This window comes from Emydura macquarii, unplaced genomic scaffold (genome assembly GCF_026122565.2).
Source record: "Emydura macquarii macquarii isolate MOO-44397 ecotype Brisbane River unplaced genomic scaffold, CSIRO-AGI_Emac_v2 contig_2994, whole genome shotgun sequence".
Taxonomy (NCBI): Eukaryota; Metazoa; Chordata; order Testudines; family Chelidae; genus Emydura; species Emydura macquarii.
In genome coordinates, this window is record NW_027133131.1 from 762,527 (window position 1) to 781,113 (window position 18,587).

At 50.1% G+C, this 18,587-nt stretch overlaps 1 protein-coding gene and 1 long non-coding RNA gene across 2 annotated transcripts in view; both read right to left on the bottom strand.

Annotated features, from left to right (window-relative positions):
- The window catches only part of FIGNL2 (fidgetin like 2), a 44,930-nt gene extending 43,554 nt beyond the window's left edge, over positions 1 to 1,376 (bottom strand). Inside the window, exon 1 of the mRNA XM_067529817.1 lies at positions 1,225 to 1,376. The gene's annotated coding sequence lies outside the window, so the exon portion shown is untranslated. The remainder of the gene's footprint in view (positions 1 to 1,224) is intronic.
- Positions 1,377 to 2,121: 745 nt separating this feature from the next.
- LOC137141031 (uncharacterized) overlaps positions 2,122 to 18,587 on the bottom strand; it is a 28,390-nt gene continuing 11,924 nt past the window's right edge. Inside the window, exons 3-4 of the long non-coding RNA XR_010916527.1 lie at positions 3,590 to 3,731; positions 2,122 to 2,382 (exon numbers count right to left, since the gene is read on the bottom strand). This is a non-coding gene — a long non-coding RNA (uncharacterized lncRNA). The remainder of the gene's footprint in view (positions 2,383 to 3,589; positions 3,732 to 18,587) is intronic.

Sequence of the window (18,587 nt, forward strand, 5' to 3'; positions counted from 1 at the left end):
TGACAGCTAAACCCACACCCGGGGTACTAGAAAGCAACCAATAGGAAATGCATGTGTAGAGTATTGTGTGCCCCATGCCCCTTGCAGCCTCTGAAGGAGGGACCCTGGGCAGCTGGGCCTTTAATAACAGTGGCCAGGATAAATGAATATTTAATATATAGTCACACTACCCCAGAAAGAACCCGGTGGGGTGCGGTGGGGTGGGGGGTGACCCCTTTAGCTACCAGGGGGTGTAGATGAGCCGCTCTCAGTGCGGAGATCACCTATCAGAACCAACATCCAAACGCTAGAGATTTCTGACCTCTGGTCCAGTGCAAGCCCTGGCCCCAAATTCCCCTGCTCCAAGCCTTACACATCTTCTCAGCGCAACAGGCGGCTAGCCCCACACCCCCCCGCCGACCCCCAGCGACACTCCGCTCCTACACAGCCCTCGTTCTCCAACCCCACCCAGCCCCCGGGCACCCCCCTGCATCCCGTGCAGCCTCCCCCTCTGCAGCCAGGCACCGAGACGGTGCGTGCAGGAAAAGAGCCGCCTCGCCCTCCCCTGCAGCCCATGGCAGCCGCCCTGCACCGGCACCAGCACCAGCACCGGCACCGGCCCGGGCCTGCCCCAGCCTGGGCGACCTGCAGCCTCACCCCCTGCATCGCCCGCTTTGCCCCCCCACAGCTGTGTGCAACCCCCCCCGGAGACCCCGTGCAACCCCTCCCCACTCTGTGCAACCTGTGCAACCCCCCCGAGATCCCTCCCCACTCTGTGCAACCCCCCCGAGACCCTGTACAACCCCCCCCCCCGAAACCCCCTCCAGACCCCGTGCAACCCCCCCCCCCCGTGTAACTCCCCCCGAGACCCTGTACAACCCCCCCCCCCCCGATATCCCTCCAGACCCCGTGCAACCCCTCCCCACTCTGTGCAACCTGTGCAACCCCCCCGAGATCCCTCCCCACTCTGTGCAACGCCCCCCGAGACCCTGTACAACCCCCCCCCCAGACCCCGTGCAACCCCTCCCCACTCTGTGCAACCCCCCCGGAGACCATGTACAACCCCCCCGAGACCCCGTGCAGCCCCCCCCCGGAGACCCCCTCCAGACCCTGTGCAACCCCCCCCCGTGTAACTCCCCCCAGACCCTGTGCAACCCCCCCGAGACCCCGTGCAACCGCGCTACCCTCGACATACACTAACTCCACCCATCCCCCCCTGACAGCGAGCAGCGTAGCCCCCCTCACCTCCTCATTCCGGCTTCAGCCCTGTCGGAGCCCGGCGCGGCCACAGAGGCGGCGGGCCCGGGCGGCGGCGGGCGGCGGTGCGGGGCTCGGCATCCTGCGGCCGCCGGGACCGGACAATGCGGGGCCAGCTGCGGCGGCCGCTGCGCTGCTGCCGGGAGCGGCGGGGCGGGGCGGGGCTGGGGGGGGGGGCTGGACGGGGGGCGCCGCCGCCTGCTCAGAGCTGCCCCCGCCCCGGCCCCGCCCCCACCTCCCTCAGGGTCCCCCCGGCCTGCCCCTCCCCCCGCCCCGCCCCGCCGCGCCGCGCCGCGCCGCTGAGGGGATGGCGGGAGCGACCAATGGCGCCGCGCCGCGCCGGGCTCGTTCTCCGCTGCCGCCTGCGGCCGGCCAGGGGCTGGCGGGGGAGAAATGCCGGGGCCGGGCCGGGGCCGCGCCGCTAGCAATCGGGCTGGGCAGGGCCCTTCCGGCGGCGCCTCCCGTCAGTGGGGCTCGGGGGGCGGTAGGTCCCCGTGACAAGGCGGCGCAGGGGAGCCCCAGGCTGCCCGCCTTGGAGTGCGGCCCACTGAGGCCCAGAGCCCACGGGCGGCGCGGGGCGGCGCGGGGCTGGCTTCCCCTGCAGCCCGGCCTTCACCGGCCCGCAGCCCGGCCCAGCGGGGTCGCGCGGCAGCGCTCCAGCCCGCCCAGCGCAGGGCCCGGCCCGGGCACCAAAGCGGGCGGAGATTGGGGCAAGCCGCACCCCGCTGTCACCGCCCGGCGGACCCGGTGCGGGCTGGGCCCTGGCCCGGGGGTCGGGGGGGAGTCACTTCGTACACCCGCAGCCGGCGAGGGACGCTGAAAACAGCCCGGCCCTCAGACCTGCCCCCGGCAAAGCGCGCAGGGTCTGGGTGTGTTTGTGAATGCGCCAGTGTAAACCTTCTGCTGCGTGGCCTAGAGCCCGCCCTGGCAGAGACCTCGGTCGGGGCTGACCCCCGCTGAGGGCAGAGACACGGGCCAGGCGGTTATTTGTGACGGGGTTCCGCAGGTCGGTCCGTTCCGGCTCCCAGGAAGGATGGCCCCATGGGCGGAGGAGGGGCGGTACCTGCCCTCTGAGGCGGGGATGCAGTTCAAAATGAACCACATTTTCTGGGGGAGTGAAATGCCACCAGGCCTTCAGCTGGGTACCTGAGGAGGAGCAGTTTAAATGATTTAAAGCAAACGTGCGGCGGTGGAGAGGTGCTTCAGAACAGAGACAACTCTGATTAAAAGCCAAATTATAGCAGAGAGTTTTGGCTACTCACCTGGGGCCATGTCTCCTTGTCTCCATCTACTATTGTCCAAAAAATTTTCTCCCTTTTTTTCCCCCCAAAATGAAACTTTGGCAAAACTGACACGATGGATTTAGACAGAACTGTATTTTCAGCCAGAAAATTTTTCCAGCAAAGTTCTTCTGACCAGTTCTGCCACCTATGCACACAGCAAAAGATGTTACAAGTGAAGGTGCATTTTGCTCAGTCCTAGAATTTTTAAATGCATCTCATTTGCATGCAAGTATTCCCACTATTTACTTCATTATCTCTCTTGGCAATAATACACTTTTGTGGATGCAAAATTCAAGAATGACAAATGAAAGGACCATTATTTAATACACATTTGGCCAAATTCATCCCGGGAAGTGCACATGGACGTAACAGTTTGAAACACTCGGTGTTCAGTTCTATCACTTACATAGATGTAAAACAGGAGCAACCTCACTGAAGCTAATGGAGTTACAGCCGAGGAAAGCAGGTATATATGAGAGGAGGACCTAGACCCATACTGGCCACTTTACTTTGTGCTAAATCTGAAGCCAGAAAAGGCTAATGACTATGCTCACCCATTCAAAGGCTGCTCCAGCAGATAATTATTATATGAAAGCGGACGTAAGAACATAAGACGTGGAAACTGCAAGTCTTTAATTTGATCTAGAAACGCAGGGCTGGATTCTCCATTGCTGTGCACCTTGTGCAGAGTGACCTGCTGATTTGGTAGCATTTTTACATGCACTTCGTACTGGAGGAGACAGCTGCCCAAGGCACAGCGCATCAGAGAAACAGGCCTTGGAGCTTCCAGGCTGCCCAGCATATTTTCCAAGAGTCAGGTGACCACTGGTGACTTGTCAGAGTGGCCTGCGTGGCTGGGGGACCATCCAGGAAGGGCAGTCAGTATGCGTGTGTGAGATGCTGAGAGCTGCAGTTACAAACCCCCTCTATGAAGAGCTTAGACTGTGAATCCTCTAGTTTCCCCCAGTGGATTGCCCTAAGGGGAGAGATGCCAGGGATATTGACCTCAAAACCATCATAGTCCATCCATTCACAGCTGTCTTTTAAAAACATGCGTGATTCCCTCCTACCTCCAGCTCTCTGGACTGCTCTCCCCTCACTTAGATCTCAAAGCCTCTCTCTCTTTAATTCTTCTTCCAGCTGCCTTATCTAGTGACGGGAGGGCTCACTGGGCTTCACTGGGGACTTCCAGCTTGTTGACTGGTTTGTTTCCTGTTCGGTAGCAATTTAAAAAAAATCAGACTTGATACGTTCTGTGTGTCAGCGACATATGAACATAACATAAGAATGGTCATACTGGGTCAGACCAATGGTCCATCTAGCCCAGTGTCCTGTCTTCCAACAGTGGCTGATGCCAGATGCTTCAGCAGGAGTGAACAGAACAGGGCAATTTATTGAGTGATCCATCCCCTATCATCCACCCCAGCTTTTAGCAGACACTTTTCTGTGTTAACTGGGAAAGTAATCCTCAGAGCTCCTTGCTGAATTCTACACTGAGGCCAGGGTTAGTTCCTTGGCTTCAGCCACCAGAGGGGGTATCAGCTGAAATGACAGAAACAAGGAACCTTCATGCCTGATCAAAGTGGGAACTAGACAAAAACAACAACACACTCAGAAGTTCCGAAACAGGAACACAGCAAAAAACAACCAAACCAATAACCCCCCCACTCATAAACAGCCCTAAACACACAGCCAAATGTGGAGGAGACAAAATTCCAAAAGTCCTTATCCCACCACCCTCCTCCCACCAAGAGCATCTATCTAAATACAGGGCTAACATTTCATCACTTGTGATTGTCTTAAGGTTTTGATAAGACCCTTAAAAGAGCAGGTGGGTTGATGGAGTGGGGCAGGGAAATAGGCTGAGGTAGCTAAAGGTGAATTTGTTTTGATATCCCTGGAGCATCCACGTGGAACTCTGCTAATAAGAAGAATTAAAAACCCTTAATCCTAGTGGACCAAATTCGGCAGTCCTTACTAATCCAAACACCCACTCAACTCCATGGGGATTTTGCATGTCATTGCTGGATCTCCAAGTGCTTTATGAACAAGGATTAGCAACATTTCCTCCTTTTCACAACCAAGGAAACTGACCAGCCCAAGATCAGAGGCTGAGCTGGAACCAGAACCCCAGTCCACTGGCTGCCCAACCCATCCACAGGACCATGCTGTTTCTCTACTTAATGCCCCTGGTAATTGATGTTGCCCTTCAGGTCACCCATCTGGAGAGATGACTGCCTGTAGTTCGAGGAACGATGTCCAACCTGTCTGAATGCCCAGAAGGTCGTGTAGGGAGGGTATTCCCCAGCTCACTACACGTTATTAATATATCATTACAAAAGCCCTGACCGGCAAATATTCAATTAAGGACAAATTACTTGTAACCATCCAGATATTGCTGCAATCAACATATTAATAGCTCTGGAGACAGTGAGCAAATACGATATAGCACCCAGGTGTCTACAGCACTTTAACTGGACATCTCCCTGTGGCAGCTTGGCTTCTGTTTGGTAAGCCTCTTCCAACCACAAATCAGACAGACACGCCTTCAAGTGCCAGCTGACATCCCTTCACCACGGTCTCTTCCCTCCCCCTATCCGAGCCACATTGACAATGAGGATATTTTGATACCAGTGCACAGAAACCATCGAACGCAGAGTCCAAGCAGGATGAAAAGCTGCAGCTTCCTCATTCCATCAACGTATGGAATAAAAGTCTGGTGCTGTGAAGCCTAAACAGATATGGCTGGGCTTATCTATTTCATTATTAGTACTTGTTAGGCGTCTCCCAGTAGCACCAAGGAGCGTTAGTCATGGACAAGGACCTCATTACACTAAGCACTGTACAAACAGCAAAGAGACACAGTTGCACCAAATTAACTGAAGGTGAGATGATGTACTGACAAAAAAGATCTCCTATGGCAAAAGACTGAAAAGACTGCAACTGGTTACCGGAGAGAGGAGATGAACGACAGGCGATATAATAAAAGTATATCAAATAGTGGTTTAGAGAAGGCAGATTGGGAGCGTCTGTTCGTCCACTTTCTTGACATAAGAGCAAGGGGACGTGCAATGAAATTAAACACTGGCAAATTTAAAATAGGTAAAGGAAATACTTTTTCACACAGTGTAATTAGATTGTGGAACTCATTGCCACAGGAAATCGTTGAGGCCAGGCATTTAGCAAGGTTCAAAGAGGATTAGATGCTTATATAGATACAATGAACATCCAGAGTTGTTATAGTAAATAACAATGTAAATTCTAGAAGGGAGATTAAACCTAATGCTTTCGAATTTAAGCCAGCCTCTAGCTAAAGAGTTTAGGAGATCTAATGTCAGGGGTAGATTATCCCACATCTGCCTTAATGCAGGGTTTCCTGCATCTGGGGCTGCCCACAGTCAGACACAGCATGCTGGGATAGATAGGCCTTAGGTATGATCCTAAGTCTGGCAATTCCTATGCTCTTATAATTAGTGGTACAACTTTGCATGTGGACAAAAACGATATAAGAGAGTCCACATATCAAGTTGTATTGGTTTAACTAGATTGGTGCAACATTATGTCTTTGCTACTTTGTGCTACTTTGCATTTAGATCAGGCCTCTAGTTGTCACTGAATTTTTCAGAGTGATAGCTGGCACCTATATAGCAGCCTTCCATCCAAAGATTGGACGGCACTTTACAAAGCATGGTCTATTTTATTATCCCCATTAGCTAGTTGGGGAACCAAGGAACAGAGATGTGAAGCAACTTGTCTGAGGTCAGACAACCTGTGTGCATGACCCTGAGTAAGTCATTTAAATTTGCTGTGCCTCGGTTCTGCATCTGTAAAATGGGCATATTAATTCTTGTGTCTGTCTAGATCATGAGCTCTCCGGGGCAGAGATTGTCTCTTACGGGGTGTCTATGCAGTTCCCGGCTCGATGGGACCCTGGCCTCCATTGTGGGCCTCTAGTTGTTACTATCATAAAAGCAATGTACAGTAATACTAATCATAGCAACCTATGAAATGGGAACCTGACACTTACGGGGACTCTGGGTTTCACTAGGCAGGAGCTGCATTTTATTCACTTGGAAAGCAGGATTCCTAGACCTGCCTGGAGAGTTCAAACTCACCTCATTAGCCAAGGAAATGCTGCATGCTAACCACAGCGCTGCACAATTTATTTTCACAAATCATGCCCCATGATTCCTCTAACAAAATAAACTGCTAATCAAAAGTCTGAATTTGTTAATTCTCTCTCTGTTTGATCAGTGATAGAAACCATCAGCAGAAATCTATGCTGACACATCCTTCTTAAAAACGCTGGGGTTTCTCTTGATCCCACGGGGAAGCTGACATTCCACAAATCACATTAGGGTTTAACAAGAAAATATGATAATCCCAGGATCCATGGGATTTTGACATGTGATGCCTAATATTTTCTCCCAACACTTTGGTTCACAAAGGGGTGACATGTCACCAGCTCAGCTTACATTTCTGCAGGCAGTGAAGGGTTTACACACTAGGCAAAAATTATTAAATGCCAAGCAAAAAACATTAACTGAAGAGGCCTTGAATTACAAAGCACCTTGTCCACTACGGACAGATCTGGGCAGCCCTATAAGTCCCCGCTGCAGGGCATTTAAAATATGGCCATAACTGCACATCTACGGGATCTTCTGCCAAGGCTCACAAAATGCTTTGCAGGCATTCAGTCTTGCAACCCAGCCTGTGGGGCAGATATTAGCCCTATTTTACAGCTAGGGAAAGAGGTGGGGGGGTGGTTTTGTGGGTAAGGCACTGGCTCGGGAGCCCTCTGTTCAAGTCCCAACTTTGTGATGGTGAGTTGGTTCCCTAGCTGTATACTGGGGATAATGAGCCTTACCTCCTTTTTACAGCACTTTGAGATCTAGGGCTGCCATATGAGAGCTGGGTGTTCATACACACTGATAGCTGAGGTGGCAAAGAGGAGTCTTGGGAAGAAAAGAACCCATTCCCCCAAAGCCCTGTGAAAGGTGAGGCTCCTGGATTAACTGGCATGTAACTGGAAGTGCCCTGCAGCAGAAAATTCATCATTTCTGTGTCCAAACCCCATGGTTACTCAGGAAGAGAGGTTGGAGAAGACTTTAATCCCAGCCTCGGTCAGCTTCTGGCGCTTTGCTCTGCTAATCACAGTAACTGGGAGTCTGTCTACTGCTCAGGGACACAGCAACAGGCAGGATTCAGTTAAACCCAGTCTCTGCTTTGTGTGTCCTCTTGAGACGTGGTAGCTTTGTCCTTCAGCTTGGGCTCTGTCCACAGAGAGGCAGAAAGGACCCCTTCCCAGAACACCAGCGTACATGCTGAGTTGTTTTCATAGAGCCTCAACTCCACCGAGTCCCTGGAATTCTGCTAAATGCCGAGTGCACAAGAATAAAACCAGCCGGCCCAGAGGATTAGCCCTGTTGGAACATGCTTCCTTTATGTCAGTGGGGCAATTAGCACGATCAGTTTCCCTCTCTCTGAATGTTTTACTCTACACACCCTAACAAACAAAACACAAAGGAGAGCCACAGAAAGTAACAACAGACTTGGTGTCTTGTCCCAGTGTGCCAGCCAGTTCCCTATGGCAAAACTCCCTTTGACTTTGATGCAGGCTGGAGTCGGCCCTTAGACCTGAAGCTTTTCAGACTGGCCATATGTCCACTCAGAGCCGAATTTTCCCATCTTGGGGCTGGGGACGTAGGCCCCCTTTGTGCAATGATTTTGACATCACCATTTTAAGGGGTACTGCTATCCTGTTTAAAGGGAAAAACTCCCCAAAACAAACCAGACACCCTGAGTGAAGGATTAGCAGGGGGGAATAGAAGGAGCCCGTTTCCCCTGAAGAGACTCAGGGTGTGTCTCTGCTTCAAACTGGGAGGTGTTAATTCCAGCTCAAAGAGACATCTCCACACTAGCACATTAAGAACAGAGTACAGCCCCAAATATGTGCCTAGCATCTCACACCCCATACACCACCATGGTTACATATCTATTTTTAGCATGCTAGCTCAATCAGCGCTAGTGCAGGTATATCTCCTGGAGCTGGCATTCACACTTTCAGCTTGAAGCGCAAACATCCCAAAGACAGGAGTGGACAAGAGACAGGAGGGTGAAGTTAATGTTTCCTTTAGTCAAATAAATCCTGCTGAGATTGTCGCGTGAACCAAAAGCGGTGTCCAGGTTCATTGAGAGGACTGATCTCTCTGCACAGTATTCTTCTCCAACTGCTGTGGCAGGGACTTAAAAGAACTCCATATTCAGAGTTCCTGGACGGAGGAGATTCACCTAACCGCCTATTGCTGCCTCACTGTAACACAGACAACATTGGCATCATCTTGGATTTAGAGCAAAGGTCATGAGAGCCGGGTTCTAAATGTTGGTTCTTCTAACACTGCCTTGCTATATGGCCTTCACCTCACCACGTCTTTAAAAGTGAAGTCACAAAGCAGAGCACCTCAAAGGCTGTCTTCACTGCAGACTTAACTCAAGGGATCTGCACTGGATTTACTCCACTCCAGTTTGCCTCTCTCACATGTACGCATGCAAACTCTGGGGACCATCCAGTTCTCCCTGCCTCAGGATCTGTTGTCTCGATAATGACAGGAATTAACCACAGGGACAACTTACCCAGGTGGTGGTGGATTCTCCATCACTGACAACTTTTAAACCAAGCTTGGAAGTTTTTCTGAAAGATCTGCTCCAGGCATTGGATTGGGGCAGTTCTACAGGAGGTCAGCTTAGATGAGCACAATGGTCCTTTCTGGCCTTGGAACCTATGGAGAAGATCTTCTCCCATGAGCAATTCAGTTCAGCCTTCGCTCTCCTACACACAGCTTTTCTTATAACCTCAAACCATCATAAACATTGTTTAGGTCCCAATAGCAGCCTGTAGGAGGCAGCTGTGGGCACTGGATTGGGACTCAGGACACCTGGGGTTTATTTCCACCTCTGCCATTTACCTGACGTCACCCAGCCAGTCCATCTGTCATGCCACCTCTTGGTGCCTCAGTTTCCCCATTAGTAACATAGCTATATATATTATCTGTAAACTGGGGATAATGATACCAGCTTTGCAAAGTGCCCTGAGGCCTGTGGCTGTAGAGAGCCGGCTATTTGTTATGAAAAGGGTGTGAGCAATATACATACATCCCAAGAGCGGTAGTGAAGAGAACGCAGAGTGGCTACCAGCTCTGCAGGAGGATGAAATGGCTACAGGAGTGGACTGGCAAGCAGGCCTACTGGCCCTGCTCCTGACACGTTATGTGCGGCCTCAGGGAACTCCCATTACTTCCCTGTGGCTCAGTTTTCCCCATCTGTAGAATAGCAATAGCTATGGACCAGCGGAGCTGTGGCATCTGCCCGAGGAAGGTTAGCGATACTTGCACAGAACGTGCTGTGGAAGGACTGAAGAGAGTTATTACCCACTTTTCAAAGCTAAACGTCTCTGCCAATGTTTCCTTTTCCAAAGCGCGGCTAGTCTGGATCCCACTGTGCCAGGAGCACTGGAAATCATTAGGGAGGCAGAGCCAGGGTGGTAATGATGCTAGCCCCAAGCGCCCCCAGTGACATTCTCCACTGCGAGGAAGGAGCGAAAGGTGAAAGGGATTCCAATTTGTTTGTTTCAAAAAGGAGTGAGACACAAAAATTGCACCTTCAGGTTGCAGATCAAGTAGCAGAGAGGTGACATATTCCAATAGACAGACAATAGCCTCCTTGGCTGGAGCATCGCAGAGCTCACATGCTTGGCGGCACGCTTGTAGGAGTAGTGCTCTCACCTTTTCTCCCAAGTTCCCCCGCCCTCCAACCTGGAATCTTCTACTCGACTTTGTTGAGAGGCTGCTGCTGGGAAACTGAGGTAAAAATCTTCCTGGGCCCCCAACTCACTCGTTCAACTAGAAAAGAATCCGTCTCCAAGTCATTGTAAAGCACCAGGCCAGAGCAAAGGGTGATGTATGCCTCACAAGGCTCGAGCTATTTTAATTTGTCGGATTTATGAACATTGCCTAGAGCTGTTGATATGCCAAGAGTGCGGTTCCTGTATCTTTACTGCTTGCTCTCTTTCTCCCTGCGGTTCTGGGCCACCTGCTTCTTTACAACAAGATCAAACCCACCAAAGCTCTTAACTAAGCTGACTGCATCTACAAGGCCTCAAAAATACCCCCCCTCAGAGCCAGCTGCCACACTGGTTTGTGCAATGGAGTTTTTCACTTGCACTGAGCTTTTAGGAACCAGCATGCTTGAAAGCAACAGTGGTTCGGAAGGGAGCCGTGGATTTGGTCCTTAGCCTTTCCCAGCCACTGCAGAGTCCAACTCTGGACATTCCTCTCTTCCCCACCCCCTGCAAGATCTTAAAACCGAATTCTGGCCCATGCAGCTCCATGCCCTGGAATGAATAAAAACTCAGATTTTGCTAACCAAAAATGGACGGGGGAGTGTGAGTGAGAGGGCTGGGGGGTTGTGACCATACAACCCCCGCGTGGCCTCCTAGGAAAGTACAAAAGGGGTTTAACAGCTTCACCTCCCACATCTGGTTGTGCTTAAAATTTGTGTAGCTAATAGGGTGTTTGGGAGGTTGTTGTTTTTTTTAAGCCTAGCACACGGAGCAGGCAGAACGCTGGAGCCTGGGGCCCTACAGCTGGAGATTTGAACAGAGAAGCAGCGCTGGGAAAGGGATCCCTGATCCAGGTCATTCACACTGCTGGACACAGCTAGAGATCTACGTCCCCATAGGAAATAAACACCGGTGCTTCCCCCCAGTGCAAGAGTGAGAAGCCGCCTCAATGCCCCTTCTCTTCCCCCCATAATGGGAAGAAACAGTAACTAGCCTGCTTGTTTGCTCTAGGCCTCTGCTTCCTGATGTGAGATGCCCAATTGGAGGGCAGCAGAAAGGAAGGGGTATTTTTTCCCATTTTGCAGAAGGGGAACTGTGGCCCAGGGAGATTGCCAGCCAGAGTTTCCAGAGCTCAGTGCCCAGTTAAGCACCTAAACAAAGTGGCCACAGTGACCACTGTCCCCTGTTGCAGGGGGAGTTCTCCGTTGTGCTTCATGCGAGCGGAGGGGCTCTCGGCGCTTGGCCCGCTCATTGGCTTGCCAGTGCTCGGAAAGAAAGTCTGTGGCAGGGCTGGGAACTGAACCTCACTCTCATTCAAGGCCTCAGCCACAAAGCAAGCCTCCCTCTGCCTGAAGCCTGGCTAGTGACGGGCTCGTCATGGGGCTGATGCAAGCCACTGTTGCTGTGATAATTGGGCCCACAAAGTGACCTGTGGAAAGCAAGTGTAAGTTCATAAAATGGCAAAATAACCGACCACAACACACGTCATCCGGCGAAGGCGCAAAAAAGAGACGCAGCCGGAATGCATCAGTCCACCCAAAAAGGCTTTCTGGCTTAGTTCAAGGACTGCGTTAAGATCATGTCTGGTGACCAAGAGTGGTGAGAGACCAGAAATCAATGAACCGGAACTGGGCCTAACTGGCGGACGAAATAATGGGCGGGGGGGCATTGGCGATTCCACCCACCGCTCCCGTTTGGGGTCCTCACAAAAAGACCTGGCTGCTGCAACACTGGCTGACTGAGCGAGGGACACAGGACATCGCCACCTCCCAAAGGCCACCCAGGGTTTGGTGAGACTGCGTCAACCTCCCACCGCCACTGCAGTGCGTCGTTTTCCTCCTTTTTCCTTCTGTCTAGTAAGAGTCTGGCTTAGCTGGCCACGGCTGTCTGTTTTGCAACATGTTGCTGTGAGCCTGTGACCAGAAAGAGGCAGCTAAAAGCAATGCCCTCAAAAGCCCAATGCTGGTACAAGCTTTCTCGGGCTTGGAGTGGCTGGTAAGACCATGTGCTGTGCCTGGGTTTTTTCAACAGTCAAGCTGCTGGAAAGAGTCAGTGCTAGAGACAGAAGCTGCATTTTCTCTCTCTGCTGGTCTTTTCTGCCTCCCCTCGTCCCCCATTGTGTGTGTTCACCTTATTCTGTCTTAAAGAAAGCAGGGTCAGACTTTATCAACAGCTCCAGCTCATCTGAACTCACTTCTCTTTTCCCCAACAGGACAGTTCTCGTCTTTAATACCAGCTAAAGGACTGTCGAACCAGGAGGGTTCTTTCTCAAGACTCTCTTCAGCTGAGGGAACTGCTTTAACCTTCGGGCCCCTCTCCCCTTTTTTTTGTATCTTTAATAAAGATTTTTAATGGTGTGTTTGCCATGACACTAAGCAGGCTGAGCTTTCTGTAGACCAAACCTTGCTTAAAACTCTTTAATGTTGGACATGTCTCACTCTTTGGGCCCCTTTATTCCATCTAAATTAATACAATACTCTCTGCCTCGGTTTACCTCCAGATTCAATTTGATTTCCATTTTCTGTCCAATCTCACTATAAAGATCCTTTTGCATCTTAACCCTCTTTCTATAAGGGAGGCTGAATTGTAAAAGTCAGATGCTGCACAGCTGGGGAGAAGAGGGAGGAGTTTACATGTGTTTACACACGTTTCAGAGTCCAAACATAGGACTCAGTGTGTGACACAGATCCAAAAGGATGCGAAAAAATTATTCATGTTGGGTGCTTAAAATGCTGGAGTGTAACTACCCCCTGTAATGCAGAGTCATGCTTCTTTTCTTTTGATGCAAAGAATCAGCAACAATAAAGGTGCGTGCGTGCAGGTGGGAGGGTGGGTACCACGTCTGCATGGAGCAGAGATAATTCTGGAATGAAAATGGGCCATGTCTCTCTCAAGATGAGGAAGGCCTGAGCGCTATGGATGTGTGTAGTTCCCACTTCCGGCCTCTACAATTTGTTACACCCTGCTCGCCTCACTCCCACCAGTGGGCCCATGGGTAAGGCTCTGGCTGTGTGGGTAACAGGACAGACACAGTGTCATGTCAGAAAATGTGCAACCTCAGCACACACAGCCTGTCTCCCATTAATAAGCAACGTACAGAGCAGAGTCTGTTAGAGAGCAGGAAGCGCAGCGCTCCAGGCACAGGGTGAAACAAGAACCAAACTAGATAGTCCTGTGCAAGCTGGACAAATGGCAGGGCCCAATATGACATTATTGATGTGTTAACCTAGAGCAGCTCCCAGGAATAAACCATGAGTCTGGGGAATCCCACTTGGCTCAGATAACGGATGCCGAGACCCTGCTCCCACTGGATTAGCAGGAGCTCTCCCATTGTTTTCTGGGGGAAATATTAGTCGATTACCTACTTTAAAATAACTAGTGTTAAATGTGCAGTGATTGCAACGAGACAAATTAACCCCCGTGTAGCTCCACTGAGGGTAATGGGGTCACACCAGAACCCTCTGGGCCAGTTCCTCCACTGGTGCAAATCAGCATAGCTCTACTGACTTCAATGGAGCTAGGCTGCTTTACACTAGCTGAGGACACAGCCCTTAGTGTTTAATCCTCTTGAATCCTGCCTGATTTAGCAACAGTGGCAGCAGAATTCAAGCAGCAATTCTTCACACACAAAAGAAAAAGATTTATCTAGAGCGGCTAAATCCACTTAGGAGAGCTTTAGGGGCCATAAATTGATCGCACTGGGGACACAACATGGGAACAGGAAACAGCTCCTCAGTTACTGAAACTTTCTGCCTCTTTTCTAAGTCACGACTGGTGCACAAACTGAGCAGGCTTAAATGCTTGAGATTTCAGTCAACACACGCATGCGTGCGCGCACACAAACCCACAAACCAGAATGAGGCTGCTGGATCCTTCACGTATACACCATCTCTCACTTTCCAAAAGACATTTCTCATGGCACTGGTGCTTTTGTCCCTCTCCTAAAGCAATCAGTGGGGGATTCCGGTTCAAGATCCAGATGAGAAATTAAATTATCCTCAAAGGCAGAAAAGAATTTGGCCTGGTCAGTGCCACTCAGCTCTAATGTCCTGAATGCTTCCAGCAGCTTTGAGAATCATGTGGCAACTGCGCTTGTTTCGTTCACAGCAATCAAACAGAGAAGTTAGGTTACAAATATAAAATGTCCATGTAGGAAGGTTGCAATGTAAAGCTACCAGAACTTGAACACACAGGAACTAAAAACAGAAAGAGACAAATCAGGCTGCTCCATAATGCAAAGAGGCCCAATTCACCCAACTTTGTTGTAGGCTGGCTCTCCACAGACTTGACTCCAATTGCATACTTTCCTACAAAGCCCCCTAGCCTGCAAACAGGACCAGAAAACCCGTTACAAATTAAAATGGCTCTTTACAATTCCAACACAGTTTTTAAATACAGCAACTACACTGCACATCATCAGGGATCGGATCCTCAGCTGGTCTGAATCAGTAAAACTTTCTTGAGGTCAATGGAGCTACACTAACTGTCTAGAGTTGAACACACACAAATGAAGGCACTTGGAATTAGTGAAAAAGGAAGGCCTCGATGAGTGAACAAAGTGGATACACAAGAGCCTCTGCCCCCTCCTGCTCCAAACTCCAGCTCAGCCTTTGGAAGGGGACAAAGGCCTTTTCTTTTTCAAGATTATTTTGGGCCAACCAAAAAAGCAGGGTTTCCACCTGGAGTGAGAGCAGGAACAGTCTCTTCTGGGATTTCACATCAGCTCAGCAGTCTGAAGGGAGCCTGGAAAGACCAGAAATCCCTTGGGCAGAGTTGAGGCGTGGCCTGGTCCAGTGGGTAGGCAGGTACTAGGATAGTAGCACAACTTTGACTAGGACTTGGATTGCTCCTGTAGTACAAACAACAAGAAGAAGGACTTTGATTCACAGGCGAGCTGCACCTCAATTCACCTGGTCAGTGAGTTCCAAACAGACACCTTTGCCTCCATGCTGCAATCTTTACTGGGGGTCAAATGCCCCTAGACGAGCCGTACAACCTACATCGCTGCTGGATTCCGGGGCACATAGCAAACAAAGTTGGTATCCTGGCTAATTGCACATGTATGTCTGGAGACAGGCAGGAGCTGCAATGTTCTGCACTGGGTTTGAACAGCCCACAGGTCAGAGGAAGCTAGACCAGGGAGGTTGATTTGGCTCATTCCAAAGACAGGTGTGAAATTTGGATGCTAATACAGGTTTGGATTGCAATCCCCCTCCCACGCAACCCAAACTTCCGGCGGGTTTGGAGCAGGCGTTTGGTTTGGACCCTGCTTTAGATGCAATCCCCTTTTTGAGGGCTGAGAGCCAAAGAACAGTAGATTTAGGAGCAGGACCAAGCAACTTCTCTTGGGAGCCCAGGAAGCTTAGGAAACTTTTGCAAATATCCCAGTGAATGTGAGTATTTCTGTTCAATAAAAGCCATTCACCAGCTAAGCTATTCTCACCCTGGCCCCCTTTTCCAGGTCTTTATGGCAATACAGACAGACATTTTCCAAAGAGATCATCTGTCTCGCTGCTCCCGTTCCTCCAGCTGCCAGAAATTCCTTCCTGAAGGTGGCCATGTGGCCAGTGAACTTTACAGTGAAGCTGCCAGCCACCCGTCCTTGAGATGCCTGCAGGAGCCTGCAGGGTGGGGAAAGCCACGGGGCTTAGATGTGGATCTGTATCGATCAGTTGGCAGGGAGTTTGGTTTGGAGAATTCACAGCGTTATTCAGTGACCTGCCTATCCGCTGTGGCATTGGTGAAGTAAGAAGAGGAAACGATGTAGGAATAGTCATTGACACCCAGAGGACAGCAGGGCCGGGAAGCCGTGTGGACAGCGCATGGGCTTGGGAGTTGACAGGTCTGAGTTCTGCTCCGCAAGGCTCTAGCAGAAGCCTGCTGCAGAACAGGGAGGCAGAGACTCTCCGTCTGCAAACCGCAGGCATCCATGCAGGCCAAGGGGCTAGCTGCTTTTCAGCTCAACAGATGAACTGAGAAACCCACCAAAGATCAGGTTTGTTTAGAACCAGAACTGAATTTCCCCCCGTTTTTCTCCCCAGAATGAAAACCTGAAAGAACTTCATTTGGGTTAAACATTTAGACATTTCTGACTCCTTTTTTCAGTTTTTTTTCGGGCTGAAACCGTTTGCCAAATTTGACCCAAATTGATGATGTTTCAGAGCCCTGAAAATGCATTTTCCAGTGAATTTACAATTTTTCGGATAAAAAAATTCCCAAGCCCTGCAATTAATACTGATAATTAATAATGATTAATGATTATTAATGTGCTTAAAGCACTTTGAGAGCCTATAGATGCTATAGAATAGCAAAAAACCATAACATGGGCAAAGGTGATACTAAACCATATAGAAAATTCTATCCACACGCGTGCGCGTTTGCGCATGTTTCCCCCCGAAACACTTCATTGCAAAACACTGGCTTTCAGCATTCTCAGAGCACGGTACAGATGCTTTGCATCTTGCAGAGTCCAGAAGTTGCACAGTCAAGAGGGTTTCAATTAAAGAAGTGTATCAAAATTTTGTAATTAAAGGGCAGTTTGCCCCTTGCATTTAACCCGGGCGGTTTCTAAATACTAACAGTCCACTTCCCTGTCACCCCAAGGGGAGCACAAGGGAGTCTTGTTTCTGGTAACCTGAGATGCCTGATTCCCAGCTCTTTAATTTTAGACTCCAACCCGCTTGCATTCCTCAGCCTTACAATGGCAGATATTTATACTCTGGAATGCAAGGCCCAGCGCTAATTTAGCAGGGCTGGCTAACCAAAAGCTTCTCTCTAAACTGGACTCCACTGGAGATAAAACTGGATCAGGCGGAGTTTTATGGGTTTACAAATCTCTACATTTGTTCCCTGGCTCCCTCTGCCTCCCATAAAAGACGAGCTGATGCTCCCTGTAAACATGCTGACCAGCTAACCGAGTGGATGGACACACCAGCTGCTGACAAGAAGAACTGTGAAATGGTAGCAAGGTGAAGCTTGTAACAGCAGGAGGCAAGAAATATGGAGCCCCACAAAGGGACTGGACGTTTATTTCTATGGACAGGGAGAGTATCCAAAGTTATCACAGCTCATGTGAACACTCATTCCAGAAGGAACATTGAACTGCCTGCTTCAGGGCGTAACTAACTAGTCGAGATCAGGGTGGGACTGAATGAGAGGGCAGATTGTCTTGTCTTGCATCTGCCACTGCAGGGTTCTTCCACCTTTGGCAGTAGCACCTGACACTGGACAAGATGACGTTAGCTCTGATCAAGTCTGGCAATGCCTGTGTAGGGCCCAAGCCCTCGGCATCTCAGTACAGCCACCCCCACAGGTTAAAAAAAATCCTTCCCAGCCCCAAAACGAGATTTACAAAGGTATAATACATTTTGGTGGTTTGGGGGGGAAGAGGAGGGGGTGGGTCCCTTTAGGGATCACATTGTCAAGCTTTCTCTCCACCCAGGAAGACTGAAACCAGCTTCATTGTAAATTTAAGCTGAGATTCTCATGTAACCACACTTGATCCCAGGAGCAGGGGCTGCAAGAAAAATACCAGCTGTTGACAGAATCGTGATACGTCCGTGAGAGAGGCAGACAGGGGAGCCTGTGCTTAGAGAAGAGCATCTAGATGGTGCAGAGGGTTTACATAACATTTGTATTGTAGTAGCATTTAGAGGCTCCAACTAGGTCCTGGCCTCACTGTGCTAGGTGCTGTACAAACCATGTAGCAAAACACTGTAAGACCAGGAGAGCACTTGCAGTCAGAAAGGAGTTCTGTTCCTACTGAGGAGCCAGAACAAGAGTTCTGTTTGGGGAAGGACTGAATGTCTGCTCCCACTTAAATGTGACAGATCAGAGAAAGGGAGATTTTACTGTATAGAAATCAGTAATTTTGCCGTTTCTTAAGAAGCTCTTGCTGATCACTAGTAAAGTGATGAAATTCTCTAACAGTTCAAACCCCTTCCTGTTCAATCACTAATCAACGGTACCAATGCCACCTCCAATGACCTAGATTAGCTGCAGGGCAGCCCCATGTCAGAGCCGGCACTCTCCCAGCGATTGTTCCTGTTGGACAGTAATAATTCTGATGAGACGCTTCGGCCAGCTTTGGTCATCATTTCCCACTTGCTCTGAAAATAATTTTATTTCCAATCCAAGTCAGAAATCTAATGAAGTCTTGGGCTTATGAACGGGTCATCCTTGCAGCTGGTTACTAAAACTGCTCAGAAATCTGATTTCCCTCCTCCTGGGAA